At 42.4% G+C, this 17,239-nt stretch overlaps 2 protein-coding genes across 4 annotated transcripts in view; one reads left to right on the top strand and one right to left on the bottom strand.

Moving 5' to 3' along the window:
* The window catches only part of SLF1 (SMC5-SMC6 complex localization factor 1), a 73,587-nt gene extending 71,246 nt beyond the window's left edge, over nucleotides 1-2,341 (bottom strand). Inside the window, exon 1 of the mRNA XM_069590147.1 lies at nucleotides 1,848-2,341. The gene's annotated coding sequence lies outside the window, so the exon portion shown is untranslated. The remainder of the gene's footprint in view (nucleotides 1-1,847) is intronic.
* The window catches only part of KIAA0825 (KIAA0825 ortholog), a 429,746-nt gene continuing 413,782 nt past the window's right edge, over nucleotides 1,276-17,239 (top strand). For all 3 annotated transcript variants that reach the window (XM_069590144.1, XM_069590145.1, XM_069590146.1), the window contains exon 1: nucleotides 1,276-2,126. The gene's annotated coding sequence lies outside the window, so the exon portion shown is untranslated. The remainder of the gene's footprint in view (nucleotides 2,127-17,239) is intronic.

The following is a 17,239-nucleotide window of genomic DNA, read 5'->3' as shown; positions in this document are numbered from 1 at the left end:
TAAGGGGCTTTAAAAGGTAAGAAATAGTGCATAGTAAATTTTAGAGCACATATTTCCTATTAGCATATTTAAGGAGAGTCAAATAATAACATACTGTTCTAATTTATATTTTTGATAAAGTGTTGTTTTTTCAGAGCCTATATGGAATTATTGATTTTATTTTTAAAATGTTTCCCTGAAATAGTGTATTTCGAGTAAAACCAGGCAAATACTGTCTAGTTAGTTAGTTATACTATTGGTTTTCTTAAAAACGTTTTTGGCCATTAGTGGAAATCTTCAGAGTTCTGAATCTTGACTATGAAAAAACTCACATCTGACCACCTTTTCAAAGACCGTTTTACATGATTTATGCTTTCTGCTTTAAGGAAGCAAGAAAATGTTAAATGATATAATTAAACCTCAGTCAATAATGCAAAAGAAAATCTACTTAGAAAACAGAAACAGCATATTTTGCATTACTGAAGGCTATCTTCACAATAAAAAATTTATATATTCAAGTACTTAAAATATCCCAGTTCATTTAAATTAACACGGAGTTAACTTAGACATCATCAAGGTAATTCCCTTATAAAAATCCACCTAAACATGGCACCCCACTCCAGTACTCTTGCCTGGAAAAATCCCGTGGATGGAGGAGCCTGGTGGGCTGCAGTCCATGGGGTCGCTGAGTCGGACACGACTGAGCGACTTCACTTTCACTTTTCACTTTCATGCATTGGAGAAGGACATGGCAACCCACTCCAGTGTTCTAGCCTGGAGAATCCCAGGGATGGGGGAGCCTGGTGGGCTGCCGTCTGTGGGGTCGCACAGAGTCGGACACGACTGAAGCGACTTAGCAGCAGCAGCAGCAAACACCTGCAGGACGGGTTAGTCAAATACCTTGCAGATCAATAGGTACTTCTAGGAAATGAGGCATACTGTAATAATAGAAACCCCCAACAGTTTACAAGACACAAGAGCCTGTCACACCTACACTGGAAATTAGGTTTAAATTTTCATTCCTGTGTCTCAACGATAACTGTTCTGTTCTTTTCTGGTATAGGATATTCATTCGTACAAAAGAGCTTGACGCTTCCAAAATCAAGTTTCATCTGATTTCCGGGTCAAATCTTGAGAGGAAGTACTCAAAACATAACAAGTTTTCTGTCAATATTTACTCAGAGAGGCTTTGGGAGGGAGGGGGGCAGAAAAATCTCAGGATAATCCCTTTGCCTTGGTCCCTGCCTTCAAACAGCAGAGATACCATAATCCCCAGAAACAGCCCGCCCCAACCCCCCCCTTCTTTAGGGAAACGTGTGTGTGTGTATGTGCGTATTTCAAGGCCTACAGGAGCCGCAGAGAGACGTTCTTGAACTATTTGGGATTTGTTTAAAATTCTACCAGGAAGAAGGAAAAAAACAATAAATAAATGACGGCATTTGCCTCTTCAGAGGAAGGTGCGCCTGGGGGAATTCCCAACCACCTGCACTGGCGCTAAGTTATGGAAAAGCAGCCAAGAAGCCGGGACTCGGGGAGACGCGTCCCAGGCGGTTCTATGGAAACGAGAGACGCGAGTGGCCTAGAGCCTTCCCGGCAGGAGAACGAGCTGCGCAAACGGAAGGCAAGGGAAGCCGCTCCGGCCCCCAGCACAAGCAGAGGCGCCGGGGGACCCGTTGCCCGCCGCCGCACAACCCAGCCGACGCGGACAAGCCGCGGCCCCGGGAAGCGCCAGAGGCAAGCGCGGTCGCCGCTCCCTCGCCCCGGCGCCTTCCCACAGCCTCACAGCCCGGACGCCGCCGAGACTTGAGGAGGAAACACCCTCACACGGTCAGGGTGAACACAGCGTCTTCGGGGCTGAAGTTCTTTACCTTCCCGGCCGGGGTTTCTGGGGCTGCTGCCTCCGCGGGGCGGCCCCTGACAGGCGGGACGAAGACTACCGCTGCGGCACCGGGGGCTTCACGAATCCGGGCTCTGGGAAATAATTTCCCGCCGCGCGCTCCGCGGCCCCGGAAGCGATTGTATCACTTCCGGGTGGTTGTTAGTGACGCTCATGAGCTGTCGTCAGGGTCTTCCAAGCAGGTTCCCCGGCTGGATCCGGACTCGCGGGCCAAGCTCCTGCTAGCTTCGCGCCGAAGGTTGGGAGACTGGTGAGTTATTTTATTTTTCTCGGTTGCCTCCTGGACCTGGCATTTCCGTCCACCCGAGACTCCGTGCAGCATCTTGATCTGACCGAGAAGTTAAGCGGGAAAGGGTTGAACTCGGAATCCCCATCCAAACCCGTTGGCTCTTGACCCTCTGTGCTGCAGGCCAAGGCCTTGAGATTGCGACTTTACCATTTTCGCAGTTCACAGTTTCTGTCTACAGCTCGGAACTCGACCTCGGGTCCCCAAGTGCCCCTGGGTAAGACCGAAGACATCGTCTACTGCGACCTCGTTTAGGAGAGTCTCTGTAGAGGTGGTCAAGGAGTGTCCACACTCTCCCACAGGTAGGGTGGTGGTCACCCTTGATTTTCGAGAGCTGCTTTACCATCTTTTTCCCGAGTATGGTTTCTGTCATTTTGGGGGGCAATGCCAGAGACAAGCAGCTGGCTGAAGAGCTCACCTTTTCTATTTCTGGAAGTGAGATGAGGGGGTCGGGTTGGGGATCGTTCCTGATTGAGAACTCAGTGATACCGCCGCGGTTTGAATTGGGTGAGAATGGTCTTTGTTCCATGAGCTAATTGAGATAGAACAAGCTCAAAATTTCATGCGTGGGTTCTAGATACACATTTTTACCTTTTGGAAAGGAGTAGTCAGGAATAGATGTTCTTTCAGAAAGGAGTGCCTCTGCATTCTTCCAGGCTTCCTAATGAAACTTTCAGGAGAATTTTAGATGGATGTCTGAGCAGAATTTGCTTCTGATGAAAAGATAATGTGAGGAAATATGCCCATGTAATTGGAGATTTTAAAAATGTGATGAGAGAAGCTCTTTTTGGTGACTTCGCTTTCTTGAGTCCTGCAGTTTGTTCAGGTTTTAAGTAGTTTTCACTTACCACCTTTCACTGAAACAATCACGTGTTCCATAAGCACCTGCTTTTTTTTTTTTTTTTTACACCCAGTCACTTCTACATGGAGTTCTAGCGATAATTACCATAAAGAAAAATGCAGTATGTTCAATTCAAGGACCCTGATGCATCAGGCAAATGTTTTGTTATCTTTTGAGAGTAATGGAAGCATGTTATCTCCTAGTTGACCAACAATTCGAACTTTTGTAACCTCATTTAGTCCCAATTTTTTCATTTTTATTGAATCTTGTGGTTTTTCCTTATTTCTTCAGTTGCAAGGATTATAAATAATTTAAGAAAGGTACCTTGCTTTTATATAAGAACTAGTTGTCAGATAGGCAGTGTTTTGGTTTTTTTAAATCATTGCTCTTGACTTGTGACCTCTTTTCAAATTAATATAGCCAGCCACTAACGTTAGCCACAAGTAGCTGCTATCTGCCAGGTACTTTACATTTATCATTTTATTTAAACTTTCTACAGTTCTACAAGGAGAATTGTATTATCTCCATTTTGCAAACAGTTTATACTGAGACTCAGATGTTCTTAGAAGTTATACAATTAAATGGCAGTTGAGATTTGAACCCAGTTTCAGGGAAACTCCAAGCTTGGGCTCTTTTTGCTATGCTCTCTACTTCCTTTCATAAATAACAAAATCATTCTTTTCACTCTCCAGTAAAATTGGATAGTATATCACATTCCAAAGTCAAATGGATAGCAAAACTTGAATGTAAGAGATTTAAGGAGTTAAGGAATCAATTCCTTAATGTGTTAAGGATTAAGGAACGTGTTAGGGATTTAAAGAATCCCTACAGATAATTTTGACATATGAGTAATCCAAGTTCTTTTTTTGTATTTATCCTTAGCCAGTTTTATCATCCTTACTCAAACAAATACAAGCAATCTAGAGACCATCAGTGTATTATTAGTGACTCTAAGACCAGAGTATCAGCTTCTATTTGTGTGTATATGTAGAAGGAGAGAAAATGAATAAATGAGCACAGATTCATAAAACTGAACTTTGTGATGCCCAGTAAGGAATTACTATTTACTGGCTCTTAGGAAACTATCCTTTTCCACTCAGGTAACCCTGAAACAGATGGTGATTAGCATATATTTTCAAGTGTGCTTAACTAAACCTGCCCTTTCCAATAGTCTACTGTATGTAAAGAAATAGAATAGCTTAATTTTCAAGGAATTTACCAAAATCTAGTTGAAATGACCAGTACTAGAAATGACCTAGAACTTAATTCTAAAGAATAACTGGTTTTACAAAAAGACACAAGTATATGTGTACAGCTCATTTCAAACACTAATGCCCATTACATCATATTGACTTCTCTGTGAATGATATTTGCTTTGCGCATCCCACAGGTAGATCTCAGTGATTTTTTTCCCCACCAAATTTCAGTGCTTATGAAGGTTGAGATTTTATCTGTTTTGTTCATTTCATACTTAGCATCTGGCATGTACTATGGGCTCAATAGATGTTTATTGAATGAACTTTTTAAAAGTTATTTATCCACAGAGAAGTATTTGTACATGTATTTTTTTAAAGGGACTTTTACCAGATAAATAAATGCACATTTAATCGTTACTCACTTTGACCCTGGAATGTAATGTCCACTCCACAACCCATCCACGAAAGGCAATATCTATCCTGCAAAGAAGAGTGGACAGTGAGACAGGAGAAGAGAAAACACCTAGTATTTGTTATTGCTTACTTTCTGCTGTGCAGTGTTACATATAATTCTCACAGCACTGTAGGGCTTTATCATTCTTTTAGGATTGAGAAAACAAAGATAAGCTTTGTAAATCTTCATAGGTTACACACAGTCATTAAGTGCCAGAGCTATGATTTGAACCAATGCTGATTCCAAGGACCCTAGTATTAACCACTCTGCTATACTGCCTCCAACTGATTTTAGTCCTCGTTCATCTACTAACTAGGTCTAAACACAGGGAAATTTATTCCTCTGAGCATATCTCTCATCTATAACGGTTGGATTAAATGATGTTTAAAGTCTTTTCCGGCTCAAAAATCCTCCCGAGTATTATTCTAACATGCTAGGAAATTTTCTTGAGTGGAGTTTTACATATAATGAATGTAAATTTATTATATTTTATGTGTAAATGATGTAAATTACATCATTTAATCCAACCCTTTGTATTTTGGTAGATGTATAATTATGCTTTTGTAATGGAAAGAATAAGACTAGAGTTAACAATCTCAGGCATGCATTTGCTCGTTTATGACCCTGATAAGTTACTGATTCTTTGTGAGCTCAGTTTTTTTTTTTTAATCTAACATAAAATGGACATAGAAGAATGCTTTCTGGGTTGAGGTATCTTCAAACACCCTGCCTGAGCCTGACACATGCCACTGTTCAGTCACTAAGTCATGTCTGACTCTTTGTGACCCCTTGGACTGTAGCCCGCCAGGCTCCTCTGTCCGTGGGATTTCCCAGGCAAGAATACTGGAGTGGGTTACCGTTTCCTTCTCCACTGGATCTTCCTGACCCAGGCAACAAACTTGTGTCTCCTGCATTGGCAGGTGGATTCTTTACCACTGAACCACCAGGGAAGCCCCACCTGACAGACAGTTGGCATTAAATATATATTGATTCTCTTCCCTTCCCCCCAGTCTTTTAAGGATAAAAGATTGGTGGATGTAAAAATACTTTATAGGTTAGCCATAGATGAAGAATCTTCAGTTGCAGTCCACTAAGAAAGAGCAGGTTATACCTACAAATATCTATTATATGACCAACAATTTACATACAATTATTGAACAGCAAAACAATTGGGAACACAGAAAGGAAGTTTTGCTTTCAGTAGGAAAGATGAGGAAAGATTTTATTGAAAAAGGTAATGCTAAGTTTGGGCCTTAAAGGATGGTGATTTTGGCATTGGAGGATGCAAAGGTACCAGAAAAGATTAATGAGTACGTATTAAATCTGTGGGATGAATTGAAGGCTAATGATAAAAGGTGAAAAAGCTGAGTTCAGCGCAAGCTGTGGGTAACTGTGGTCCTGTTAAAGATGTTAGACTTTCCACCATGAGCAATGGTTTTTGTGCATAACCAGGGTGGGGTGGAGCATGGGGTTAGCATTTGATTTTTATGGAAATTATACCCATTTGTTATAGAAATGTAAGAGTATACAAATAAGCCCCCCCACACACACACGCAAAAGAAAAATTGCACAATAATCCCATTCCAGACCCAGCCAAGCACCTACTTACTGAACGCCAACTTCAGCCAAATCCCCTCCTGACTTGAGAGTACCTCTATCCATCCTAGTGAACAGTGAGCTGTGACTGGCCACTCAGGTTGGCTCAGAGGTAGGAAAGGGTTCTGAGGAGTCACGTGTCCCAGTTCTGGGCCTCCACCTTAAGGGGCTCAAATGGGGACTGGTCCACAGACACACAGTTCTGACTGGGTGAGGGTCTCTCTACAGGGGTATTGCTTTTAATGGTATGGATGCTGGCACTGGCACTCAGGTGTGATGGCAGCAGGCTTCTGGGAGTGGGGGAGAGGGGTACCATCTAGAGCTAGGAGGTTTTCCCACCCCACTTTCCTGTATCCTCCCTGCCTCCTGTCCCTTCCTGATGTCTGTGGTGGTGGTTTAGTCAGGTGGTTTAGTCGCTAAGTCATGTCCAACTATTGCGACCCCATGGATTATAGCCTGCCAGGCCATTCTGTCCATGGAACTCTCCAGGAAAGAGTACTAGAGTGGGTTGCCATTTTTTTCTCCAGGGGATCTTCCCGGCCCAGGAATCGAACCTTGGTCTACCTGCATGGCAGGTAGATTCTTTACCTACTGAGCTATGAATGAAGCCCAGCCCCTTACCCAACTTTGAGCCTGGGTTTCCCCATCTGAAGTCACAGGGTGGACTGAGTAGGGGGACCCTGGGCTTTCCTCTGCCCAGGAGGAGCTCCAGAACCCCTCACCCTTCCCCCACTCCCCCCTGACTACCACCCATGGTGTGGTCATATTTGGATTTGCCTAGCATTCCGGACCTGCCTGAGCCTGGGTTCCCCAAAATCACTCCTCTCTGCTCCATGTCCTTCCACAATGCCTTCTCTATAGAAACAGAGGACAAAAAACAAAGCAGACAAAACCAACCATCTCCTTTCCAGGGTCTGAATATGGCTGAGTCGCTGCCTGGCTGCTCAACATCCGAGTCAGGGCACTACTGTTAGGCTGAATCCTTTCAAAGGAGGGTAAAACACCAGCGTTTGGTCATTGGAAGTGGTGAGTCTGCAGACTGCTGACTCACCTGATCAGGTGACTCTAGTTAAGGGAACTTTTTTCGTGGTAAACTAAAAGGCTGCAGCTGAGTCAGGAAGCGAAAGCAAATATCAGCATAATTTGATTAAATTATATTAAAAAGCCTCAGAAAATAGGCAGAGAATGCTGCTTTCCAGCCTCAGCTGCTAATGTGTTATTGGAGGCAGGTTTTTGAAACAGTGCTTCAGCTATTTCCCTGTAAATTTTGGTTAAAATACAAATAGATTAGAGGCAGCTCAAGAAATATCCTTAATTGCTGGTATTGAATCTATAACATATATTACACTTACAAACACTCATAAAGAGAGAATGAACATATATAGCTGTTTAAATCATTTGGGGGATTCTTTGTTGAATAAAGTTCTCAAGACAAGTTGTCTAAAACTAAAAAAGGACACAATTATCATTTGATTAGTTCAGCAGATCAGTACAATGTGAAACAGCTGAATTCAGAGAAGACCTGTGTGGGCTCAAACTTATAAACTTACACAAGATGATCTTGAAAGAGTTACTTAGATTCTTGGGTCCCCAATTTCATCTGTAAAATGGTAGTTTCAACTTCATGGATTTATTAGGATTAAATGTGATCATGTGTGAAAGCACATAGAGCCATCAGAAAATTTTTTTTAGGAATCTGCCTACTTTTTGGCATTATTTAATAAAATCTAATTGCTTTAAAATAAGGTCTGCAGCTCCATGAAATTAAACAGACTTGAGTTCAAATCCCAGCTCTGTCACTAGTTGCATCATGCTGGGAGTTACTTTTCTACTCTGTTTCTTTATTTATAAAATGGGAACAGTAATAGTGTCTTTTAAGGGCTTTTGTGAAGACTAAATGAAATAATGATGCCTAGAGTTTAACATGGTGACAAGACAGGTGCTTTGTTTGCTCAGATTCCCAGAGAAGCAGATACAAAGAAGGGAATAGATGTGCAAGAGACGTGTGGGGGAAACTGCCTGTGAAGGATAAAGGAGAGGGAGCGAGAGGAGGAGGGAAGAACCTTCAGGCTTCAGTAGAGGTCTGACAACCTGTGCCAGAGACGGGGAGAGAAGAAAGGAGGGTGAGAAGAATCTCAGAGCTCGCACTGTCCTAAAAAAGCTTCACCAGGTCATGGGGAATCCAAGAGCCAAAGTCATCCCTTAGAGGACTCCTGTGTCGCCCCTGTGTCTGCTGTATTAGTTATTAGCAAAAATAATTGATCATAGTCACATGCTGTAACTGACTAGTGTTTAAATCTCAACTCTTTGAATTTTACTGCCTGTCCACATCTCCCTTGAGAAATCCAGTCCCTGCTGCCAAACATTGACATTAACATCTGAGGCACATGTTCTTAGACTAACGACTCCTTATATCTAGTTTTGTTCACCAGAGAACCATTGAGGAATCAATAGATCTGTTCCAAATTACAGCTGAAAAGAGTTAACATTAGCTAAGCAACTGATTTTTTGACATCAGGTGATTAAACACAAACTGTCTAAATTTCTAAACTCAGATAGCCAATAAGTGTAACAATCTTCAAGGGCTGATTAATGTTACTATCCATAGTGTGATGTCCACCTAAACTTGAATGTTCATCTCCTTTCTTAGTGAAGGGAAGCAAAAAATATGTGACCCCAAAAAAGGCCCCTTTGGCATTTGGAGTGTTTTGAGCCAAAGGCAATCGAGATCCAGCAGACTCAAGAAAAACTTTTACCTTTCCCTTAACTACCTAAAAGAATTTCGATAGGGAGCCTATACTGAGCCGGGAGGTAGACGGCTTCCCAGGGTCAAGCACTTGGAGATTTGTCCACTGGGGACTGATACTTCAAGATGAGACTAGCAGGACAGTTGAGAGAGGAGGCTGAACCCTGCCCGCACCACATATTCCTCATTCTGAAAGTGAGGAGACCTCCCCAGCTACACTCATGCAGAAAGGCTGCATGTAGGTCGAAAGGCAAGTGATGCTAAGTGATGCCACTACCTATGGGCTCTTTCAGTAGAGTCTGTCTTGATTAAGAGATGTGTATGCACAGATGGGAGGATCCTGAGATGTAGTAAGTACGGTTCAGAACCAGGCAAATCAAAATGATTGGCCAAACAAAACCAGAAGAAATGCCCAATAAAAGTAATCCAGGGCTTCTGTGGTGGTCCAGTGGTTAAGAATCCTCCTTGAAATGTAGGGTACACAGGTTTGATCCTTGGTCCGGGAAGATCACACATGCTGCAGAGCAGCTAAGCCCGTGCTCTGCAGCTATTGAGCCTGTGCTCCAGAGCCCAGGAGCCACAACTACTGAGCCCATCAGTTCCATCGCTCAGCCGTGTCCGACTCTTTGCGACCCCGTGGACTGCAGCACGCCAGGCCTCCCTGTCCATCACCGTGCACTGCAGCTACTGAAGCCCACGCCTGGAACCAGTGCTCCTGAGCAAAAGAAGCCACCACAATGAGAAACCCACACACGTTGCACCTAGAGAGGAGCGCCTGCTCACTGCAGCCAGAGAAAGCAGCAACAGACTCAGCACAGCCGAAAAAATAGGAGTAATTCAAACTGCCCTGCGGGCGTCACTCAGCAACTCTATCCACATGTGTCTATCCACACATCCTGTGCTCTTTTTTTCCACCTAATAAATACTCGTTTCCCTACTTTGTGGGAATTCTTCTTCAGCAAAGCAAAAGGGCCAAGGCCTTGTCACTGACTACTGGCCTACGGGTGTGGATTTGGTGCTGTCACTGCTGCGATCTAACATTGGTCTCCAGCTGAGAACCGAAATCCTGCTTCAAGCAACTGGCCGAGGACATCCAAGATTAGTACCAGGAAACAAGCTATTATTACCAGAGATCATTTTTACCTGAATGACTGATATGTATGGCAGGGCAAATGACAGGTTACTAAATATCTGCTCTTAGTGTCCTGTGATTAAACCTCCTCACAGGATACTCCAGGCCCCAATCCTTCTTGGCTAAGAGTGGCATATAAACTTCAGCTGTCTGGCTTGCCTTTGGGTCTCATAGTCTTATGGGGCTCCCGTATGTATGCGGTGAAATTTGTTTTCCTTCTGGTAATCTGCCTTGTGTGTATGTGCTCAGTTGCTCAGTCGTGTCCGACTCTGTGACCCCATGGACTTTAACCCGCCAGGCTCCTCTGTCCATAGAATTTTTCAGGCAAGACTATTGGGGTGGGTTGCCATTTCCTCCTCCAGGGGATCTTCCCAACCCAGGGATCAAACCTGTCTCCTGCATTGGCAAGTGGACTCTTTACCACCGCACCACCTGAGAAGCTAATCTGCTTTGTTGTCCTTTAGCCTCCCAGTCGTGTCTCACTCTTTGTGACTCCATCGACTGCAGCACACCAGGCTTCACTGTCTCCTAGAGTTTGCTCAAACTCACGTCTGTTGAACTGGTGATGCTATCCAACCATCTCATCCTCTGTTGCCCTCTTTTCCTCTTGCCCTCAATCTTTCCCAGCATCAGCATCTTTTCCAAAGATGGCTCTTCACATCAGGTGGCCAAGGTATTGGAGGTTCAGCTTCAGCATCAGACCTTCTAATGAATATTCAGGGTTAGTTTTCTTTAGGACTGACTGGCTTGATCCCCTTGCTGTCCAAGGAATTCTTGAGTTCTCCAGTACCGCAATTCAAAAGCATAAATTCTTCCATGCTCAGCCTTCTTTATGGACCAGCTCTCACATCTTTACATGACTATAGGAAAAACTGTAGCTTTGACTACATGGACCTTTGTTGGCAAAGTGATGTTTCTGCTTTTTAATATGCTCTCTTTCCTTCCAAGGGCCAAATGTCTTTGAATTTCGTGGCTGCAGTCACTGTCAGCAGCAATTTTGGAGTCCAAGAAGATAAAATCTGTCACTGTTTGCATTTTTTCCTCTTCTGTTTGCCATGAAGTGATGGGACAGGATGCCATGATCTTCATTTTTTGAATGTTGAACTTTGAGCCAGCTTTTTCACTCTTTTCTTTCACCTTATCATGAGGCTCTTTAGTTCCTCTTCACTTTCTGCCCTGAGAGTGGTATCACCTGCATATCTAATGTTGTTGATACTTCTGGCAATCTTGATTCCAGCTTGTGATTCATCTAGCCTGGCATTTTACATGATATACTCTGCATATAAGTTAAATAAGCAGGGTGACAATATACAGCCTTGACATACTCCTTCCCCAGTTTTGAACCAGTTCATTGTCCCACATCCAGTCCTAAATGTTCCTTCTTGACTTGCATATAGGTTTCTCAGGAGACAGGTAAGGTGGTCTGATATCCCCATCTCTTTTAAGAATTTTCCATAGTTTGTTGTGATCTACACAAAGGCATTTGTATAGTTAATGAAGCAGCTGCTTTTCTGAAATTCCCTTGCTTTTTCTATGATCCTACAAATGTTGGCAATGCGATTTCTGATTCCTCTACTTTTTCTAAATCTAGCTTGTTTCTCTGGAGGTTCTTGGTTCATGTACTGCTGCAGCTTTAAAGGATTTTGAATATTATCATGCTTAGCATGTGAAATAAGTGAAATTGTATGGTGTTTGAACATTGTTTGGCATTGCCCATTGAGATTGGAATGAAAACTGACCTTTTCCAGTCCTGTGATCACTGCTGGTTTTACAAATTTGAGTGACATATTGAGTGCAGCACTTTAACCACATCATCATTTGGAATTTGAAATAGTTCAGTTGGAATTCCATTACCTCCACTAGCTTTATTTGTAGTAATGCTTCCTAAGGCCCTCTTGACGTCACACTCCAGAATGTTTGGCTCTAGGTGAGTGACCATCATGGTTATCCAGGTTGTTAAAACCTTTTTTTTTTTCTTTTAATAGTTTTTTATGTATTCTTACTTCTTCTGTTGTTTGATCTCTGAGTTCGGAAGATCCCCTGGAGAAGGGAATGGCTACTCACTCCTGTATTCTTGCCTGAAGAATTCTATGGACAAAGGAGCCTGATGGGCTACAGTCCATATAGATCAGCCTTATGTTGATTTGATGACTGCATCTGCCAAAAGAATCTAGAAGATAGAGGAAAAATGTTTACTTCCACTCCCCAGGTGGCACAGTGGTAAAGAATCCACCTGTCCGTGCAGGAGACACAAGAGACTTGGTTTTGACTCCTGGGTCAGGAATTTCTACTGGAGGAAGAAATGGCAACCTACCCCCATATTCTTGCTTGAAAAATTCTGTGGACAGAGGAGTCTGGCAGGCTACAGTCGATGGGGTCACAGAGTTGGGCATGACCAAGTGCACACGCGCACACACATATGCATACATATCACCAAAGGTATCTCTTTGGTCAAACAGATCAAAGTATTATATTTTTGTCTGTCTCCATCCCCTTACCTCTTTCCTCTTTCGTTGTTTTTACTGAGGAAACGTAGCCATCAATCGATTCAGCACCCTGTACGTGGCAGGTCATGACCCATCAATTGGTGAATACTAGTCAATGGCACCCACTCCAGTACTCTTGCCTGGAAAATCCATGGACGGAGGAGCCTGGTGGGCTGCAGTCCATGGGGTCGCTAAGAGTCGGACACGACTGAGCGACTTCACTTTCACTTTTTACTTTCATGCATTGGAGAAGGAAATGGCAACCCACTCCAGTGTTCTTGCCTGGAGAATCCCAGGGATGAGGAAGCCTGGTGGGCTGCCGTCTATGGGGTCGCACAAAGGGACACGACTGAAGCGACTTAGCAGCAGCAGCAGCAGCAGTCTACAGTTTTGTATCATTTATGTGTGGCTTTAGGATTTAGGTATTAAGTGTGTTTGTTACTGTGAATCAAAGGATTTAAATTTTAAAAGCAAGGGGCTTAGTCTAATTTTCTTATCTTTATAGGAGGAAATGAGGATTAAAGAGGTGATTTAGCCTGCCCAGATAACTCAGGAAACATGTGACTTGAACTAGAAGCTAGGTCTTAAGAATCTAAATTTAGGGTTCTTTTGTATCACGAATCCAAGAAAAGACTTTTTGATTACACTACTTAGGCCACATGGTTACTCTGTTTTCCAGTTGGTTGATATGATAGTCTTTTTCTGTCGCTCTCATTATTTCTTTGCTAAGATTTACTGAGAAGAGCTTTTCCCTGACTGTGGCCATTGAGTGTCAGGGAGGATGAATAGCTGCAGTTGTTTTTTAGCAGTCAGCCCCCATGCCCCATCCCCTGAATTTACTGTTTATTTTCCCTATAGGAAACAGCTAATTTTAACAGTTTATATGTAGACTTTCCCTAATTGAAACTGAAGAGTGAAAGGAGTTCCTTTTGAGGGGTATTATATCGGCAAAGCCTGAATTTTGACTAATAACTAGTGAATATTTTTCTTACTTCATTGTCATGACATCGTTTACCCATTTTCTTAGCTTTTTAGATTTCAGCTCACCAAATACTGTCATTTAAAAAATATAAGTTTTGTCCATAATCATGTGATAATTTATTCCTGTATAATTTTTTTAAAAATATATCATTCTTTCCTTTTCTAGAAAATATTCATTCTGAAAGGGAACAGAATAGGCTGACCCAAAATGTGCCACTGTGGCATGTGAATCGTTTTGAGCTGAAAGTAATTAAGAATCAACAGACTCAGGAGAAAATTTTACCTCCTCCCTTAACTTCCTAAAAGTATTTAGATCCAGGACCAGTTCCAGAAAGGGAGCTACTACCACAGATAACTTTTATCTGAATGATCTGTGTGGCAATGCAGATAATTCTTATCAGCTTGTGAATTACCTCTTCCCCTTGCAACTACAATATCAATAACCTCAGATATGCAGATGACACCACCCTTATGGCAGAAAGTGAAGAGGAGCTAAAAAGCCTCTTAATGAAAGTGAAAGAGGAGAGTGAAAAAGTTGGCCTAAAGCTCAACATTCAGAAAATGAAGATGATGGCATCTGGTCCCATCAGTTCATGGGAAATAGATGGGGAAACAGTGGAAACAGTGTCAGACTTTATTTTTTGGGGGCTCCAAAATCACTGCAGATGGTGACTGCAGCCATGAAATTAAAAGACGCTTACTCCTTGGAAGAAAAGTTATGACCAACCTAGATAGCATATTCAAAAGCAGAGACATTACTTTGCCGACTAAGGTCTGTCTAGTCAAGGCTATGGTTTTTCCAGTGGTCATGTATGGATGTGAGAGTTGGACTGTGAAGAAGGCTGAGCGCCGAAAAATTGATGCTTTTGAACTGTGGTGTTGGAGAAGACTCTTGAGAGTCCCTTGGCCTGCAAGGAGATCCAACCAGTCCATTCTGAAGGAGATCAGCCCTGGGATTTCTTTGGAAGGAATGATGCTAAAGGTGAAACTCCAGTACTTTGGCCATCTCATGCCAAGAGTTGACTCATTGGAAAAGACTCTGATGCTGGGAGGGATTGGGGGCAGGAGGAGAAGGGGACGACCGAGGATGAGATGGCTGGATGGCATCACGGACTCGATGGACATGAGTCTGAGTGAACTCTGGGAGATGGTGATGGACAGGGAGGCCTGGCGTGCTGCGGTTCATGGGGTCGCAGAGTCGGACACGACTGAGAGACTGAACTGAACTGAACTTTGAAGCTCCAGGCCCTTAGCTCAGTATGGCATGTAAACTTCAACTTCCTGACCTGCCCTTGGACTCATATTTTTATGGAGTTCCTGTGCAACATACAAAATTAAAATTTTCTCTTGTTAATCTGGCTTCAATTTAATTATTAGACCAGCCAAAAAAACCTAAACAGAAGAAGGGAAAAGTTTTGAATCCCTGCAGTATCTGCCCGCAAGAATGTCTGTGGGTGATTTAGCTTCTCCCTGTGGATAGTTTAGTCCTCTGCTCTTTGGAGATTTGACTGGGAAAGAGTTTGTGAATGGAGTCCTCCTCCTAGGCTCTGTTTCTCTGTTGCCTTATGTACCCTGTTATTGTTGAGGCTGTCTATGCTCATTCTCTTTCTAATTGGAGGATAGTTACTTTACAATATTGTGGTGGCTTTTGCCATCCATCTACATGAATCAGCCATGGGTGCACATGTGTCCCCCTAACCTGAACCCCCCACCCACCTCCTTCCCGACCCCATCCTCCTGGGTTGTCCCAGAGCACTGGCTTTGAGTACCCTGCTTCATGCCTTGAACTTGCACTAGTCATCTATTTCACATATGGTAATATACATGTTTCAGTGTTATTCCCTCAAATCACCCCACCCTTGCCTTCTCCCACATAGTCCAAAAGTCTGTTCTTTATACTTGTGTGTCTTTTGCTGCCTTGCATATAGGATATCGTTACCATCTTTATAAATTCCATATATATGTGTTAATACACTGTATCGGTGTTTCTCTTTCTGATTTATTTCACTCTGTATAATAGGCTCCAGTTTCATCCACCTCAAATGTGTTAGAACTGACTCAAATGTGTTCCTTTTTATAGCTGAGTAATATTCCATTGTGGATATGTACCACAACTTCCTTATCTATTCATCTGCTGATGGATATCTAGGTTGCTTCCATGTCCTAGCTATTGTAAACAGTGCTGCAATGAACGATGGGGTACATATCTCTTTCAATTCTGGTTTCCTTGGTGTATATGCCCAGAAGTGGGATTGCTGGGTCGTATGTATGCTTATTCTTTTGATTAACTTTACCTGGCATGATCTTTCTGCGGCTTTCTCATTTATTCTGACTCAGCAGTTCTCATACTTTTGGTTTCAAGAGTCCTTTACACTGTCAAAATTTTCTGATGACTTTTTGAGTTTGTATGTATGTCATTATATTTTAATATTTATTATGTTATAAGTTAAGATTGAGTATTTTAAGAAATGATTATTTCAATAATAAAGTCAGTACATGTTAATGTAAATGGCATTAAAAATAACTATATTTTTCAAAACAAAAATTATAATGGAACTGTGGCAATCTCTTTAATATCTGACTTCATAGAATGGTACTGAAATCTCAGATCTGCTTCTTTGTTCTCTTGTGATATGTTGATTTGGTTGAAGTGAGTAAACAAAATCTAACCTTATATAGATACAGTTGCAAAAAGAGGAGTATTTAATGATCTTTTGAGATAACTGTGAATATTTTTCTTTGATCTTACACCAAAACTTAACAAGTGGTAGCGAAACCCTGTAGCTCAGATTGGGACTTGAACCAACAGTTTTTTAATTAGAATCACTCACCTGATGTCTGGACTTCTTGAAGGTCAGATTCTTTGTGTCTGTTGTTCAGTTGCTCAGTCCTGTCTGATTCTTTGTGACCCCATGACTGCAGCACCCCTGGCTTCCCTGTTCATCATTATCTCCCAGAGTTGTGTGTCTTAGTGCAGAAGGAATTATGTGAGAGGCAAACTGATAAGCAAGAAATAGATTTATTAATTTGGATGCTTGTGCAAGCAGGCGAGGGGGCTCTGGCCCGAGGATTAACCGGGATACATTTTTGTAATCAAAGGAAAGTGGGGAAGGGGGAAAGATCATCTTCCTTATTCTTGAGTAGATGTCAGGCTTATACCACTAGCTCCTCCTTTGTATCCTGCAGGAAAGTGTTTGACCCTAGGACTGTCAAAGTACTTGTTCAAATCAGTAGAAAGGTGGTAACATGTTTCTTGCACCTAATTACCTGGGGCCTATCACGTGCTTTTATTTATGGATTCACAGTTAAGCAAGCCTGCTTTGTTCCATAAGCTTTGATAGCTTTTCGGAGCAGTCATTAACTTACAGTGGTCTCCCAAAGTTCCCTAAGTTTCCCTCACTATCTATAATCCTCTACTGAGACTTCTACAACTACCTGTGTTAACTATCCTATTCTTTCTCTATTAGTAGTTTCTTAAAGTTTAATTGCAATGTAGAATCTGAAATCATGTCAGTGAAACTTTTATACTCTTACTTTAAAATCTCTTGGTCTATCTTGCACTTTGAATGAATCTTTTACAAACACAGGCTTTTGTTCCATAATGCATTGGCCATGTGGAAAGTACTGATTCACTGAGGTATGCTT

This window comes from Ovis canadensis, chromosome 5 (genome assembly GCF_042477335.2).
Source record: "Ovis canadensis isolate MfBH-ARS-UI-01 breed Bighorn chromosome 5, ARS-UI_OviCan_v2, whole genome shotgun sequence".
NCBI lineage: Eukaryota > Metazoa > Chordata > Mammalia > Artiodactyla > Bovidae > Ovis > Ovis canadensis.
Note: the sequence above shows the minus strand (reverse complement) of the source record. Positions and strands in the feature narration are given on the sequence as shown.